Source organism: Elephas maximus, chromosome 8 (genome assembly GCF_024166365.1).
Source record: "Elephas maximus indicus isolate mEleMax1 chromosome 8, mEleMax1 primary haplotype, whole genome shotgun sequence".
In the NCBI taxonomy this organism is placed as follows: Eukaryota; Metazoa; Chordata; class Mammalia; order Proboscidea; family Elephantidae; genus Elephas; species Elephas maximus.
In genome coordinates, this window is record NC_064826.1 from 79,449,830 (window position 1) to 79,467,667 (window position 17,838).

The window sequence follows — 17,838 nt, forward strand, 5'->3', positions numbered from 1 at the left end:
AGTGGCTTCCTCTTTGCTGAAGATGAGTTTTTCTTAGGAGGTGCCTTAGTCATTTATGCAAATGGACATCTGTGCCAGTCCCACCTGTTCTCCAGACATGCCCAGAAATTTCCGGACACTGGCTTTGACTATGTCTTGCATCTTGCCACTTTCGCCTTGGGAGGAATAAACCCAACTAAAGGGCCATACATAAACCTCAACAGAAACATTCTTAATGTGGCAGGTTGAATTTCCTTACAGACCTAAAGAATCATAAAGGGCACTATAAGGAAGATCAGAGAATTGATACCTTTGAAATATAATATTGGTGAAGAATATTGAATATACCATGGACTTCCAGAAGAATGAACAAATCTGTCTTGGAAGAAATACAGCCAGAATGCTTATTAGAAGCCAGGATAGCGAGACTTCGTCTCACATACTTTGGTCATGTTATCAGAAGGGACCAGTCCCTGCAGAAGGACATCATTCTTGGTAAAGTAGAGGGTCAGTGAAAAAGAAGAAGACTCTCAGTGAAATGAATTGACGAAGGGGCTGCAACAGCAGGAGTGAACATAGCAACAATTGTGAGGATGGCACAGGACAGGGCAGTGTTTTGTTCTGGTGTACCTACAGTTGCTGTGAGTCAGAACCAACTTGACAGCAACCAACAAGAACGACAGCACTATCTACCGACTTCTCTCCTGCCTGGCAGGGAGAGGGCACATGAATAACTCCTGTACAAATATGCCTCTTTTAGGCTGAATAAAAATTACATTTTTTTAAAATTCTTTTGTTTGACTTGGTAATTGACACTGTTTTTTTTTTTTAATTTCAAAGATTATAAATTCTAAACCATTGATTTAAATCTTTTTTTTTTTAATGAGAACTTAAGCTGAGTGAAGTAAATCAGTCACAAAAGGACAGATATTGTATGATCTCACTAATGTGAAATACCCAGAATAGGCAAATGTAGAGAGATCAGAGTTTAATAATGGTTACCAAGGGCTGGAGGGAGGGGAAGAGCAGAATCATTATTTAGGAAACACTGAGTTTATAGCAATGGAAATTTTGGCAATGGATATTGGTGATGGTTGTACAACATGATTGATATAATTGGTGCCCCTGAACTGTACAAGTAAAAAATACTGAATTGGCAAATATTGTGTTATTTTTTATTTTTACAACAATAAAAAAAGATTTTAAAGTTTTTTTTATATCGAATAAGTTATTGAGCTGCTGAATCCTCTGCTGGTCTGCTCTGTGTTGTAAATTCTATGGGAAATAAAAAAAGAAGGCATTGAATTCAAAATGGCTTTGCTAAGCTCTATGATTAACAATATATTTCTTGTGATCTTGGGTTGCATTGATTTAAAATTACATTAATATCTGGAGGAACACTTGGATAACTTTTGGTTTTTTTCCATACATTTTTTCTTCATAATACCTAACTACTAGGACTATTTAGTTTGAGGCACCAAATTTCTTTTCGTGGTTTGGCTACAGATCTATCACAAGGGTATAATAGCCAACCTTGTAGTATTATTTAGAGCTGCTTGGAGGTACATAATGATGTTTCTTTAAAACCTCAAAGTTTTAAAATATTCAGTATAAACTAAATCAACCCACACATTATTATAAAAAATTTACATGTCAAATAAATACAATACTCTTTCATTTTCAAACATTCCTGTAAAAATGGCATGGGGGCAGGACATCTGACCTCCTCTAACTTCACAAGGAGGAAGGAAAAATCAAGGTCAACAGCCCAAGGCTGATCCCCATGAGGCAGAGGTCAGAAGTGTCTCCTCTCTGCCATCTTTACCAATTCTGACACCAGCTGTACCTCCCCCAGCACTCTCCCCTTCTCTGCTGAGTTTGGTAATTCACTGCAGTGGCCACACAGAACTCACAGACAATACTCACGATAGTGGAATTTATTAGAGAAGTAACAGGTTACAATTCAGGTTCAGAAACACTCAGGATACAGTTCTTCCATCATGACAGCCTCTTCCGTGCTCACAGGCACGCCTCTTTCTGGCCCCTCTGCCTCAGCCCTGCTGAAGTTAGTGTTACAAAGCTCTTCTAGCTCTGCTAAGTGCCACAAAGCACTCCACTTTGCCAGTAAACCTTGTCCTGCAGCCACTCAGCTCTAACTCTGTGGATCCACAAACCTATTTCCTCCAAAGGCCCAGAGGCATGCTACTCTTCCAGCAAGGCTCTTGCCCAAACCGAGTCAAGCTTTATTACTCGGTGAGCTGTGAAGTCCACTGCCCCATCTCCTGCTGGTCTCTCCTGCTGCCATTTCTCTGCCACTGCTTCTTGCCATCTTCAGTGTTACAGCTCTCTCTCACAGTCTCCTGGTTCCAGAAGCTTCTCAGTGCAGGGATCCCAGGTCTAAAGGACACACTCCACTCCTGGCTGTTTTTCCTTGGTGGTGGTGAGATCCTCTCTTTCCTGCCTCTGGGATGGCTCATTTTAAACCATTTTAAGATGACAAAGCTGACCAATCCCTTCATTAGGGTTTCATAGACCTTATTTGCATTGTGCCACCCAATCAGTTGGATGGGAGTTACAAGACCGTGGTGAGAAAGGCCACACAAAAGTGGACCCATTACACTGCAGTTCCTTTGCTAAAATCATTCAAATGTTGATTTCTATAAAATATACTGGTCTTTTTAGTTTTTATATACATATATAGTATATTTGTGTGCTTAAAAATTACAGAGCAACTGCAAAACAGATTGGAAAGGTCTTATGTCATTGCTTCATTTTATTAAAAACATTTTAACTGAACAAGTATTTGTTCTAGACCTAGTTTCATACAGGGTTTCCTATCTCTGCCTTATGGAAAAGAGATAAATTAGGAGGAGAACCCACCTGAATCTTTTAGTATAAGATATGTTGTAGTGTTGTTGGTTTAACGCCATTCTAAATATATATCGTGTTTTGGGGAAAACAAGATAAAAAACTGTAGGACTTAAAAAAAATGAAGTTTGTGTACATGACCTTGGAAAATTCACTTGAGCCTGTCTAGCACTCATTGTCCTCATCTGTAAGATGGGAATGACAGGTTGCAGTGATTATTAAATGAGGAAATTCCATATAAAAATCATGGTTAGTACTCAGAACATATTAATCATTTAAAACCACCATTCCGCTTACTTAAGTTTGTGTTTTCCAGTTAACTGCTTAATGTGAAGATCAAGGAATGAAGTCTAAAACTAATACATCAATCCAATAAAAATACGTAGAGCTTCTTTGAGGTGGTATTTTCCTTTTCGACGTACTCTGTTTCCTAATTATGTTTTATTTTAGACGAAATAAGCTATGGCAATTTTTAACTTTTTACATTAATCTAGTAGGATAGGGAGGAGGTTTGGGAATTTTAATTAACATAAGGAAGTTCCTTTGTTTGAGAATAAAAAATGGACATACATTGTCTACAACAAGGGTTGGCAAACTTTTTCTGTAGAGGGCCAGGTAATAAATATTTTAGGCTTTGAAGGCCATAGTCTCTGTTGTAACTACTCAACTCTGGCTTTGTAGGGTGAAAGCAGACATAGACAATATATAAACAAATGAGAGTGCCTGTATTCCAATAAAACTTCATTCATTAGCATTGGAACTTTTAATTTCATATAGTTTTCACATGTCACAAAATATTTTTCTTAAAACAATTTTTTTTTTCAAACAGACAGTAAGCAGGATTTAGCCCATGGGCCATAATTTGCTGACCCCTGCTTTACAATGTCCTGTTCATTTTTAATGCATTCAATAATTTCTTATGCTTTTGTTTATACAGATAGTACCACTTCGAATCGTAGACTGATCACCTCAAAGCTGTTCTTAAGATATTGAAAAGCATTCCGTAATGCTGACAGTTCTCTGAATACGGGCTATTTCTATAAACAGATACTATGAGTTCCACCAGAAATAGAAATTATAATGGCAATCTAATTAAAGGGAGGCCACACAGAAGAAGTATTATATTTTCATATGCCAAATTCTAAATTTCTTTAATTATTGCACAGATATAGACACATCGATCTCTGTTTATTTATGTGGAAAAAGTAGATTTTCCTAATAGCTTCAGGCTCTTTGGGATAGGCTATTCCATTTATCTAAAAAATTATGTCTTAATGGCAAATGATTATCTCTTACAATGCACAGGGAATCATGTAAAAAAAAAAAGCACTGAATAAGAAAAAAATAAACCACCACAGTCTATCCTGTCAAATCTTTTCTCACACTGTCAAAAAAGCATCGGCCTCTTATTTTTTGTTACTACTTTCTTCAGTTAAGAAATATATATATATATCTGTGAACAATACACTCAAACCTCATCAATGCTATTTAGAGTTAATCATGATTCTGTGTATTTACATTTGATGCCATCTAAGGGATTTAAGGGATTTAGTTAATGAAATACCAAAGAAGACTTCATTATTTCATTATTAAGCAGCCTTTACCTTCGAGTCAATAGATGAACAGATTGCAGAGTGAGGACCTAGTGAGAAGGAGATGGAGAAGAAGAAGAGGAGGAAGAGGAAGAGAAGGAGGAGGAAAAAAGAGGAGGGAAGGGGAAAAAGAGAGAGGGAGGGGAGAGGAGGATGACAAAGAATATTGTCTAGACCCACGGAATTTTCTGTAGTTAAAAGACTGAAATGCCAAATTTGGAACTCTTAAATACAAAATTCCTCCTAGGAAGAGCATTTAAACACACATATTAGAAAGACACTTTGAACTCATTTGAAATACACAAACGTGTCAAATATGCAGAAGTGTGCTCCATTACACATTTCTCTAAGAAATATATTGGCGACTACAAAGAAACACTTTCTTCAGCTCTAAAAATAAAAACCTATAGTATTATTTTGACAAAAACTTTTCAGTCTTTTATCAAGGCGCACTGCAAAGTGAACTACATGGAAATAAAATTGAATACCTATTTAGTAGAACTCAAGAAGAATCAGAGTGTGATGGTTAAGCTTATGAACCGTGGAACTGAATGGTGGTGGTTCGGACTTCTGTCCTACCACTTTCTAGCTGTGTGACCTTGGCTGAGTTACTCTCCATAAAATGAGGATTGTAATTGTTCCTATTTCATATTTTACAGAATTGTACAACCTCATAGGATTGTAAAAAAGATGAGATGAATTAACATTTACTTTATAAACTATTCAAATTGTGCTTGACACAAAGTGTCATATTAGTGTTTGTTCCATAATGTAAATTAAACAAAACAAAAAAAAACCTCTCTAGACCCATCAAAATTATGCTATCGCTCTCTAAAAATAGATTTTTTCTTACCCAAGTTTGGAAGGCCAAACATGAAACCAGCCCAGGCAAGTCACATTTTATTAGTATGCTTAAACCCTGAAAACTTTTCATAATTCAGAGCTTTCATAATTATTTTAAATCTCAAATCCAAAGCAATTCCTGACAAAAGTGGTGCCACCATGTGGCTATAAGATAAATATAGCTCCCAATCAGGCTGGCTAGGTTTGCAACTATGGAAGGGTAGATGAATTTTTATTTTTTAACATTTATTACTTTTTTTAAAATTGTATGTACAAAGTATTAACTGTATATATAGTTGCAATTCAGAATTTCCAGATTCCCATAATTTTGATTCTCATAAAATAGGAAGGCACTGTTCTTCGAAAGAGCAGTAATATAATTTGCCTCTGATTTGAATCTAGCAAAATAAACAAAGAAATAACATTAGAACAGTGATTTTCAAACTGAGTTCCGTGGAGTTTGAAGTAGTCCCAGGGGAAGGGACAGGAAAGGAAATGAATGATTAGACTTTGGTTGCACTCAGTTGCATTATTGCTGGCTTTATGTGTTAGGCCTATTCACAAGATTTTATTTGAAGGAAGCATCTAGCTACTTAAAGAAATGTTTTTGTTTTTGAAAAACCAGTGCAATCCTATATTAGAAGGTTTCAGTGCCACTCTAAGACTTTTTTTGTTGGGGGGATGGTAAATATTTTTTTCAGATTTTAGGTAACAATTGAGATCTGGATGAAGTCCTAGTCCCATTCTGCCGATCGAAGATGAGAGAATAGGAAAGGAAAAGACAAGGGCTGAATCAAAAAGAAAAAGGAGTGAAGTATCACCCATGGCATTTTTCCTTTTTCTCTTCCTACTTTTCTCTACCTTTTAATGTTGGTTGTTGTGTTGAATGTATTAAGTATTAAAGCTTTCAGAAAATATTGAAGTATTTTTCTTGGTTAAAGGTAGTTGTTTCTTGCTGGCAGGGTACAAAACTGGTAAAGGTTTTCTCTCTACCCATTCACAAATAAACAGCACACAGATAATGTGCTTTTGCAAAGGAGGGTGGCTTGAAGAAGGGCAGGAACATACTCTTTGAAAAGCTAACTACCTGAATGAAGAGTTAATTTGGTCAAAAATAGCATTGTTTGGGAGGAATATCTGCTGAAAATCATTTATTCAACCAGTATTTATAAAGTATATACTGTTACATGCCAGATGACATACCAGGTTCAGAAGTTGCAAGGGAATTCTCTGCCTCAAAGGTTATGTTTTCATAATGAGAAGAAACTTTTGTTGGCCATTTGCAAATAACAATAATTTAGTACTTGTTTGTAACTTAGAAGAAATTGCAAACAGTAGGAAAAAACATGGAAAGGGGCTAGTTTGTTCCACCTTTGTAATTCCTTTCAAAGTCAGTTTGCTCTATATCCCAGATGATCTGTTATATGTGACTAAATAACTCTTAGATTAATACCTGTCTGGGAACACTGGTGGCATAGTGGTTAAGTGCTACAGCTGCTAACCAAAAGGTCGGCAGTTTGAATCCACCAGGCGCTCAGTGGAAACTCCATGGGGCAGTTCTACTCTTTCCTTTAGGGTCTCTATGAGTCTGAATCGACTCGACAGCAACGGGTCGGGTCTGGTTTTCGGGTTTTTTCCTCTTTTAAAACATTAAAATTCCTTATCTGTGGATGGTTTTATTTACAGGTGCCATTACATCAAATTAAATTTTTAATATGGATTAGGTTCTTAGCTCCTGTTACCTTGAAGTCACATAAATAACTTAATTTTGTTTCCATGCCATGCCAAGCTCAATGAAGCTTTTACTCAGTCCTCAAATAGTAAAGAGCTAGCAAACACTGCAAGACTTTAGAACTAAGTGGGTATTACAAATTAGTTGGCAATTCATGTTCGTGTTATGGTTTGTTATGACTGCTTAATTCAAAAGCATATTTGCAGAGAGGGAGTTTGAATTAAGTAAATCAAAATAGTAAAGGCTTTGATTAAAAACTAAGCTTCCTTTAACTTAAATGCTGATATTTCAAGGCCTACTGATATTTTAGTCATTTGTGGTTATTTTTGTTTCCTGTTCAGACCCCAGGGAAATAAGAGACTAGTAAATCAAAGCCCAGATTGCTGTTTGCATTTATTTTCTTTTCATTAATGCCATGTATTTGTACACTTTAATGAAACTGAAGACATGTATTACTTGAACAGAATCACTTTGAGGGGGGATTGTATTTCTGGAATAAACAATATAAATAATCCTTGTTATTAAACCTATTCTTTTCATGTTTGATAATTTACTAGTTCTTTTTATTTCATGATGATGCTATCATAAATATTAAAGGTGAAAAATCAGCTAAGAATAGTTATATTACTAAAGTAGAATTGAGCAGTGTTGTCATCAAATCGAGGTTTTATTACTAGTTTTCCCGTTTTTGATTTAAAGCATTTTCAAATTTATTAATTTACTTTTTCATATGAAATGTGCTTTCTGAGACAAATTATAGTAGTATACATTTTAATAAATAGGCTTCAATAGAAAGCACTTCAGCATTAAAAAAATAAGCTATTATGTTAAATAAAATGTCAAGGAATTCTGATTAAGTAACTTTCAAAGGGCTTATTTTCTATATTGATAATTATTGATTTCTTTATCTCTTCATCTTTTGAATAGGAGAACTGAGAAAATTCTTAGATTACAGCTTACCAGTATCTCGGTTCTGGGCTAATTTTCTAATAATGTCACATGGGGTCATCTTTAATGAACTGGGTACATTTAGGTAATTTGGAATCCCTGAGTGATACAAAGAGTTAATGGGCTTGGCTGGTAATCGAAAGGTTGGAGGTTCAAGTTCACCCACAGGTGCCTTGGGAGAAAGGCATGGAGGTCTACTTCCAAAAAATTAGCCACTGAAAACCCTGTGGAGGACAGTTCTCTTCTGACACCCATAGGGCTGCCATGAGTCAGAAACAGAAAACAACTGTTTTTTTTTTTTTTGTTTACTGATTTAGATAATTTAGGATTATGGCCTTATATTTGTTCTCCCATCTCATTTGGCTGATTATCACCTGAAGAAGTACACCGGGATGTTAGTAATGTGAAGTGACACCTTGGGGTAGAAAAAATTTTGTGATTGTTTTCAAATACTTATTCAGTGTTGCCAGAAACTCATTCACTTATCAATAAGTTAACTAAAAACCCCCAAAACCCAGTAATATCTGTCTGAAATTCAAACAACCAAAAAACCCTAATAAGTAAATGCTTTAGGATTTTAATGGGGTATCTATATATGTGCTCAAGTGTTTTTCTAATTTTATTCCCAGAAAACTCTGTGACTATCATTCATTCATCCATTCAAGCATTCTAAGTGTGTATTGAGGTCCTACAATGCTTTTGTGCTGTTACTAGGCACTGAAAACACGGTTCCTGCTGTCATGAAAGTGAAAAGTGGGGAATGTAGACAAGTAACTAAGTGTTATGAAAGGGAGTATAAGGTTTAATGGGAAAAGCAATGAAACTCAGACATCCAACACCAAGTCATGTTTGAGCTAAGATATGAAGGATATGTGTCAGCCTAGAAAAATGAGGTGGGATCGGGGGAAAAGGTTTTAGACAGCATATATGAAGAACCTCTGAGACTTAGGACAATATGACCTTTGCATTCAAGGGACTGAAACTAGTTCAGTTTGGCTAAAGTGAAGAGAGAGTAGGCTGCAGACACAGGCAGAAACCACGTGATGGAGCAACAGTCAGGCTGTGTGAAGCAGTGGGATTCAAGTGAAGGGTTTTAGCCAAGAAAGTGACAGAGACCTGCTTTACTGTGCTAAAAATACTAAAACCAAACCCATTGCCATCGAGTCCATTCCAACTCGTAGCGACCCTATAGGATAAAGTAGAACTGCCCCATAGAGTTTCCAAGGAGCACGTGGTAGATTCTACCTGCCGATCTTTTGGTTACCAGCCTTAGCTCTTAACCACTACCCCACCAGGGTTTCCATTCTCGTGATAAGATATGGATAATAAAGGGAGAAAGGAGTCAAATATCCCTTCCGTGTTTTTCTCTGGCTGCAGTTATTGAGATGAGAGACACTGGAGAAAGAACATAATGGGAAGGCTAAGTGGAAAGTTCTAGTAGTAGTTGTACATATAGGTCTGAAGTTGGGAATAGATGTTTAGGCTGGAGATAGAATTATTACTGTATAGGAAGCAAATACAACCCTGAGAGTAAAAGAGGGGTCACCATGGAGTGTCCCAGAGAGAAAAGAAGGCTCCAGAGGGAGCCTGGAGGAACACCATGAGTTTATGGGTCAGTTTTCCGCCTTCCTTGAGGGCAGAGATGGTTTTACTTGTCTTGTTGACTAAAAGCTGTTTGACACTTAATTAGGCTTTACAAATCTTTGGTGAATAAACAAGTGAATGAAAATTGACATGTAAATCTTGTTGTTGTTGTTACGTGCCGTTGAGTCGGTTCTGACTCATAGCGACCCTATGCACAACAGAACGAGACACTGCCCGGTCCTGAGCCATCCTTACAATCCTTATTGTGCTTGAGCTCATTGTTGCAGCCACTGTGTCAATCCACCTCACTGAGGGTCTTCCTCTTTTCCGCTGACCCTGTACTCTGCCAAGCTTGATGTCCTTCTCCAGGGACTGATCCCTCCTGACAACATGTCCAAAGTATGTAAGACACAGTCTCACCATCCTTGCCTTTAAGGAGCATCCTGGCCGCACTTCTTCCAAGACAGATTTGTTCGTTCCTTTGGCCATCCATGGTATATTCAATATTCTTCACCAACACCACAATTCAAAGGCGTCAACTCTTCTTCAGTCTTCCTTATTCATTGTCCAGCTTTCACATGCATATGATGTGATTGAAAATACCATGGCTTGGGTCAGGCACACCTTAATCTTCAAGGTGTCATCTTTGCTCTTCAACACTTTGAAGAGGTCCTTTGCAGCAGATTTCTCCAATGCAATGCGTCTTTCAATTTCTTGACTGCTGCTTCCATGGCTTTTGATTGTGGATCCAAGTAAAATGAAACCCTTGACAACTTCAATTTTTTCTCCATTTATCATGATGTTGCTCATTGGCCCAGTTGTGACAATTTTTGTTTTCTTTATGTTGAGGTGCAATACATAATGAAGGCTGTGGTCTTTGGTCTTCATTAGTAAGTGCTTCAAGTCTTCTTCACTTTCAGCAAGCAAAGTTATGACATCTGCATAATGCAGGTTGTTAATGAGTCTTCCTCCAATCCTGATGCCCCGTTCTTCTTCATATAGTCCAGCTTCTCGGATTATTTGTTCAGCACACAGATTAAATAGGTATGGTGAAAGAATACAACCCTGACGTACACCTGTCCTGACTTTAAACCAATCAGTATCCCCTTGTTCTGTCCGAACAACTGCCTCTTGATCTGTGTAAAGGTTCCTCATGAGCAAAATTAAGTGTTCTGGAATTCCCATTTTTCGTAATGTTATCCATAGTTTGTTATGATCCACACAGTTAAATGCCTTTACATCGTCAGTAAAACACAGGTAAACATCCTTCTGGTATTCTCTGCTTTCATCCAGGATCCGACATCAGCAATGATATCCCTGATTCCACATCCTCTTCTGAAACTGACCTGAATTTCTGGCAGTTCCCTGTTGATATACTGCTGCAGCCATTTTTGAATGATCTTTAGCAAAATTTTGCTTGCATGTGATATTAATGATATTGTTCTATAATTTCCTCATTTGGTTGGATCACCTTTCTTGGGAATAGGCATAAATATGGATCTCTTCCAGTCAGTTGGCCAGGAAACTGTCTTCCATATATCTTGGTGTAGACGAGTGAGCACCTCTAGCACTGCATCTGTTAGCTGAAACATCTCAATTGATACTCCATCAATTCCTGGAGCCTTGTTTTTCGCCAGTGCCTTCAGAGCAGCTTGGACTTCTTCCTTCAGTGCCATCGGCTCCTGATCATATGCCACCTCTTGAAATGGTTGAATATCGACTAATTCTTTCTGGTACAATGACTGTGTGTATTCCTTCCATCTTCTTTTGATGCTTCCTGCATCGTTTAATATTTTCCCCATGGAATCCTTCACTATTGCACCTCGAGGCTTGAATTTTTTCTTCAGTACTTTCAGCTTGAGAAATGCTGAGTGTGTTCTTCCCTTTTGGTTTTCCATCTCCAGCTCTTTGCACAAGTCATTATAATATTTGACTTTGTCTTCTCGAGCCACCCTTTGAAATCTTCTGTTCAGTTATTTTCTTCATCAATTCTTCCTTTTGCTTTGGCTGCTTGATGCTCAAGAGCAAGTTTCAGAATCTCCTCTGACACCCATCTTGGTCTTTTCTTTCTTTCCTATCTTTTCAGTGACCTCTTGCTTTCTTCGTGTATGATATCCTTGATGTCATTCCACAACTCGTCTGTCACTAGCGTTCAATGCCTCAAATCTATTCTTGAGAGGGTCTCTAAATTCAGGTGGGATATACTCAAGGTCATATTTTAGCTCTCGTGGACTTGCTCTGATTTTCTTCAGTTTCAGCTTGAACTTGCATATGAGCAATTGATGGTCTGTTCCACAGTCGGCCCCTGGCCTTGTTATGACTGATGATACTGAGGTTTTCCATCATCTCTTTCCACAGATGTAGTCAATTTGATTTCTGCGTGTTCCATCTGGCGAGGTCCATGTGTATAGTCACCGTTTATGTTGGTGAAAGAAGGTATTTGCAATGAAGAAGTCTTTAGTCTTGCAAAATTCTATCATTTGATCTCTGGCATCGTTTCTATCGCTAAGGCCATATTTTCCATCTACTGATCCTTCTTCTTTGTTTCCAACTTTCGCATTCCAATCACCAGTAATTATCAATGCATCTTGATTGCATGTTCGATCAATTTCAGACTGCAATAGCTGATAAAAATCTTCTATTTCTTCATCTTTGGCCCTAGTGGTTGGTTTGTAAATTTGAATAATAGCCGTATTGACTAGCCTTCCTTGGAGGCGTGTGGATATTATCCTATCACTGACAGCGTACTTCAGGATAGTTCTTGAAATGTTCTTTTTGACGATGAATGCAACACCATTCCTTTTTGAGTTGTCATTCCCAGCGTAGTAGGTTATATGATTGTCCCTTTCAAAATGGCCAATACCAATCCATTTCAGCTCACTAATGCCTAGGTTATCGATGTTTATGTGTTCCATTTCATTTTTGATGATTTCCAATTTTCCTAGACTCATACCTCGTACATTCTAGGTTCCGATTATTAATGGATGTTTGCAGCTGTTTCTTCTCATTTTGAATCATGCCACATCAGCAAATGAAGGTCCCGAAAGCTTTAGTCCATCTACGTCATTAAGGTCGACTCTACTTTGAGGAGGCAGCTCTTCCCCACTCATCTTTTAAGTGCCTTCCAACCTGGGGGGCTCATCTTCCAGCACTATATCAGACAATGTTCCACTGCTATTCGTAAGGTTTTCACTGGCTAATGCTTTTCAGAAGCAGACCACCGGGTCCTTCTTCCTAATCTGTCTTAATCTGGAAGCTCAGCTGAAACCTGTCCTCCATGGGTGACGCTGCTGGTATCTGAATACCGGTGGCATAACTTCCAGCATCACAGCAACATGCAAGCCCCCACAGTACAACAAACTGACAGACATATGGGGGATGTGAATCTTAGGATAATGTAAAAACAACCACTTTGGTGTGATTTTACCTACATAGGATCGTAAGCAGTCTTTGATACTTTTTTACTTGGTATAAAACTTAAGAACTGATGCTGTAGTGCAGTTATTGAGTCAAAGGACTAAAGAAATCAGATACAAGACAGAAGGCATGCTCTCTGTCCACAATCAGATATAAACCAAACAGGATACAAAGAATAATAATGTAAATACAATTATAAGCTGTAGTTTTTTTAGTTCCAAATTAAATGTTTAAAGGGGGGATGTAAGTAGCAGGAAATTAGAGAATGGAGGTATCTAGGAGGTTTAAAATAATTTAAATTAACTTCATGGAGTTCAGCTCTGAAAGAAGACTTAAATTCTACTTAATGCAGCCTGTGAATTTTACCTGAAAAACTCTCTTTTATTTCCCTCAACATTTCTCCCATTTTCAGTGCTTTAATCCATGAGTTGGATAGAGAACTAAGATAGGCATGGATTGATTGATTGATCGATAGATAGATAGACAGATAGATACAGAAAGAGAGTCTGAGACTCTTCTCCAGTCTCCCTCACTCCATGCCTTCCAGTCTATGCTTTTCATGTTTTTAAAACATCTGATGTCAATTAGTGCTCACAGAATAAGAGAGAGCACACTTAATTTAATCTGTTTTACTCCTCACAACAAAGTAGGTCAGATTTTGCAAGGGAATAAATTCAGGCTACCAAGGAGTTGAGTCACTTGTCTCTCTGTAGCTTGGTGCTGATGGCTATGGCCTCTGCCACATTGTTTGCTTCATGAAATAACTGCTTCTTGCCTATTTTTCTGACATTTTATACCACCTGTGCCTATTAGTATCCAGTCACACCAAACTATGTTCAATTTCCTTTTTATTTTCCTGTTCCTTTGCACATGCTATTCTTTCTGCTCCCAGTTTTTTCCCGGCCTTTTTAATGGCCTTTGAAGGGTCAGGCAAACATAAGCCTTCTCTGACTTGGCCTGGAAAAATGAGTGGCTTCTCTTTTCAATCCCCTTTTAATAAATAAGACTTTTTTTTTTCACATCTGTGCATATATCATGCTTTCCTCCTACCCACAGAAATTTTCACCCCATCCCACCCATCACCAAATTATATGTACTACATTGTGAGCTACAGCAAGCAAGGACCACATCATACTCAGTTTTATTTCCATTATATTTAGCAGAGTAAAAGCATAGCATAAAAAAAAAAAAAATCCATTGCTGTGGAGTGAATTCCAACTCATAGTCACCGTACAGGACAGAGTAGAACTGCTGCACAGGCTTTCCAAGGAGCAGCTGGTGGATTGAACTGCCTACCTTTTGGTTAGCACCTGATCTCTCAACACTGAGCCACCAGGGCTCCAAAAGCATATCATAAAAAACAAAAAAAAAAAACCCATTGCCGTGGAATCAATTCCAACTCAAAGCAACCTATAGGACAAGATAGAACTTCCCCATAGGGTTTCCAAGGACCTTCTACTGGATTTGAACTGCCCACCTTTTGGTTAGCAGCCGTAGCTCTTAACCACTACATCACCAAGGTTTCCTAGGTGCTCAAAATATGCTTGCTGAATTAAATTGATAAGGAAGAAATACATATGGGGAGAAAATGTAGTGTAAATATGAAAAGATATGAAAGTAGGACTATATGCTAGAAACTAAGATTTAGTTTCCTCAAGTGGTAGCAGGAGACAAATCTAGAGAGGTGGGTTGAAAGCCTGTGATAATTTTATTGTAGGCAAAGCAATATTTTAGGAATCCCAGTCTAGTGATCCACAACATGACTGCAAGAAAGAGATTGTAAAAATGACTCATTAAAAAACCCTCTGACTGAACTTATCACAGACCTCCACCATGCTAGTGCCCGAGATGCCTTTCTCAGAGTGCTCTGTGCAGGGAAGGAACAGCTTCCTGGAGCTGGGAGCCATGTGGGCGATTGGAGCCAGAAGAACAAGATGGCGGCATCGACAGGCTTGCCATGAGTGACAGGCGTTCCTCCGGGAAGTAGCACTGCCTGAATTCACTGCCATGTTTTCCAGCTTTCACTGTCACTGCTAAAGCCAGAAACAGGTGGCCACTTCACTCATGGTGGCCTTGTGGAAAGAAACCTGACAGGGCCGCAGTGATCAGCTTCATCCTGGTGGGTTCTAGGCTCCATAACACTGAGAAGAGCCTCGGTTTTCTGTTCCTGATGCACCACCTCCTCAGACTAACCTGTGGAAAAGTCCTAGAGGTTCCCATCCTCACCTCGGAGATGTAGAGTCTTGTCTCCGGGGCACCCAACCCCCCTTTTTCATTTCAGCATGGTGAACAGCAGCTCTCCAAGGCCAGATTCATAAATTCATTATCAAAGAGGAATATCAGCTCGTAAGAAAGATAAGGTCTAGTTTCCTCCGGGACATTTATCTGAGTAAGTGGCAATGAAGCTAAAATCTCGGAAAGCCACTATCCCTGATTGCTGTGTCAAAGCAGACTGTAAGATTCCTCAAGGTGAAGTTGGCATCCTCACATACCATTGTATGGTCAGGCAAAAGACTGCAATGTGCTGGTCATGGGTCTTCTTGGACTCAGCCATGAAGACATCATACTCAGTTCAAGAAGATTCCCAGTGAAAAATATGTTAGCTAATGAGATGATCAATAAAAATGAATATGTACACACAAAGAATTTTACACACAGAAACTTTAAACGAGATAACTTTCTGATGGGTAGCGGGTGGCACATTAGCGAATTATTTCTTACTGATTTTAGTTTGGCCAAAAAGTACAGAGACAACAGGGCAAGCAACACGTATTGACAGAGAAGATAATAATCTCCCTGGCACTGCCCTGTATACTAGCATTAGTGCACGTATTGGTATTGAGCAGTTTCAGACATGCCATGGTATTATCAGGATTCATGTTGATGTATGGAACCAGGTTGTTATGGCAAGGCCTAAAGCCTCCCACAAAGAAACAAAAATATGAAAAGATGTCTACTCCTGTTGAAGTTTTGTATAAGGGGTTTCCTGTAGAATTTGCCATGTACTTAAACTACCGGTATGGGTTTCACTTTGTGGAAACCCTGATTCCACGTATTTAAGACAGTTATTCTACATTCTTCTCTGGACCCAGAACTCCCAATATGACTACATAATTGACTGGACAATGTTAAAGCAGAGAACAGCACAGCAGGCAGCTTCTTTCAGTGGGCCGTGACAGGAGATGATACCTCCACAAGGTTTCTATGCATGAAAGGAAGAACAGAAAAGCAGAGTAGATGCTCATTGCCACACATTTTTTTCCTCCCCTAATGCAGAAATTTTAACTCATATATTCACTTGCCAGTGGTTGTGGACAATCATGTACTTAATATAAATTACTTCAGTATAAACTAGCTCTAGGCAGCTTTGTTGATGCAATAGCCTGACTTATAGGGGCTGGAATCATGAATATTAACAGAGATACTGAAACACAGTTCAAGTTTCTATTGCATTTTTTTTTCAAGTGGAAAAATAAGTTGTTGATATACACACATGCACACATTGGTGGAGAGATTGTGCATAGGCCAAATTTTGGTAAAATCTTTGGTCTTGAACCTTACTCCTTTGAGATCTCATTTTAGAAGAATAATATGAGTTGCGATGGTTGTAAATGTTTACTATTGTGTATTCTTAGGGTTTTCCATCCCTGGGGTTTGCAAGTTGTTCACTTAAAACTTTCTTCCAGTGGTTGGCTTCTTGTTTGCAAGCAAGCTGATAAGATAGCAACCAAATTTGCCAGTTTTTGAGTATATGAAAGCTTCTCCCTGCTTACCTGTGCTATAAATAACAGACTGTAAAATGAGTAATTAAGTAAAATTTCATGGCTTTTAGATTATCATCAGGGCTGTGAATTAACTGCATAGTGGTACTGATATTTTAAAAAAGCGTATTTGTCATAGATATTTATTAACATCTTACAATCCAATATGTGTGTATATTGCTTAAATAAATGTAATAACTATAATCATCTATATGATCTGGGATTTTATTCTTATTTTGAATCGGGAGCTTTTTGTTTACAAGTTCATTGTAAAATAGAAGCTTTCTAAAATAACACTGCATGATTTGATGAACACTACACAGAAGTAGGAATAACTATAGGAATAACTATTCTTTATATTTGAAAGAATATAAAGAATAAAAAGGACTTTGTAAAGTGACATTTGAGAATGGTCAGTGTATCGAAATGTTCAGTAGAGCAGACAAATTTGATCATATAAGCTATGTAGCTTTCATTTCTACTTAAAACCACTTTCTATTGTAATAATAATAATTTGGTATTAGAATATAATAGAAATACAGCATATAAACCCATTGCCATTGAGTCGATTATGACTCATAGCAACCGTATAGGACAGAGTAGAACTGCCCCTATAGAGTTTCCAAGGAGCACCTGGTGGATTCGAGCTGCGGACCTTTTGGTTAGCAGCCATAGCTCTTAACCACTATGCCACCAGAGTACCCACAGCATATATATATAAAATCTCAGGCAAACAAGGTGAGTCCAAATAAAGCAGTATAGTGTCATAGTCCTTCCACATATCTGCTATGAGATCTTAAGATTTATTAAAAATTATGATTCATTTGTAACCCATGCTATTTGTTGTTATCAACTTCCTTCTAACATATGTATCCCTGCCTACCTGTTCTAAGTAATTTGGGAGGAATTTGCATGTTCCTAGACAAAGAATGGTGTGAACAGGGATGCTCCCCTTTCCTCACTGTTAAAACCAGTGGTTAATTCATTTCTTTGTAAGTTAGTTATTTCTAATTATGATAATATGGCAGCTGTGGACAATGGCCTTTCTTTCACATCTATGATATAATAGTCACTGGGACTTGTTGAAACTCAGCCCTGGTATTGTGTTACTATT

At 37.9% G+C, this 17,838-nt stretch overlaps 1 protein-coding gene and 1 pseudogene across 8 annotated transcripts in view; both read left to right on the forward strand.

Moving 5' to 3' along the window:
• The window catches only part of HDAC9 (histone deacetylase 9), a 1,063,574-nt gene that overhangs the window by 556,515 nt on the left and 489,221 nt on the right, over positions 1-17,838 (forward strand). The gene's annotated exons all lie outside the window — the stretch shown is intronic.
• On the forward strand, positions 15,363-16,295 carry LOC126081445 (casein kinase I-like; annotated as a pseudogene).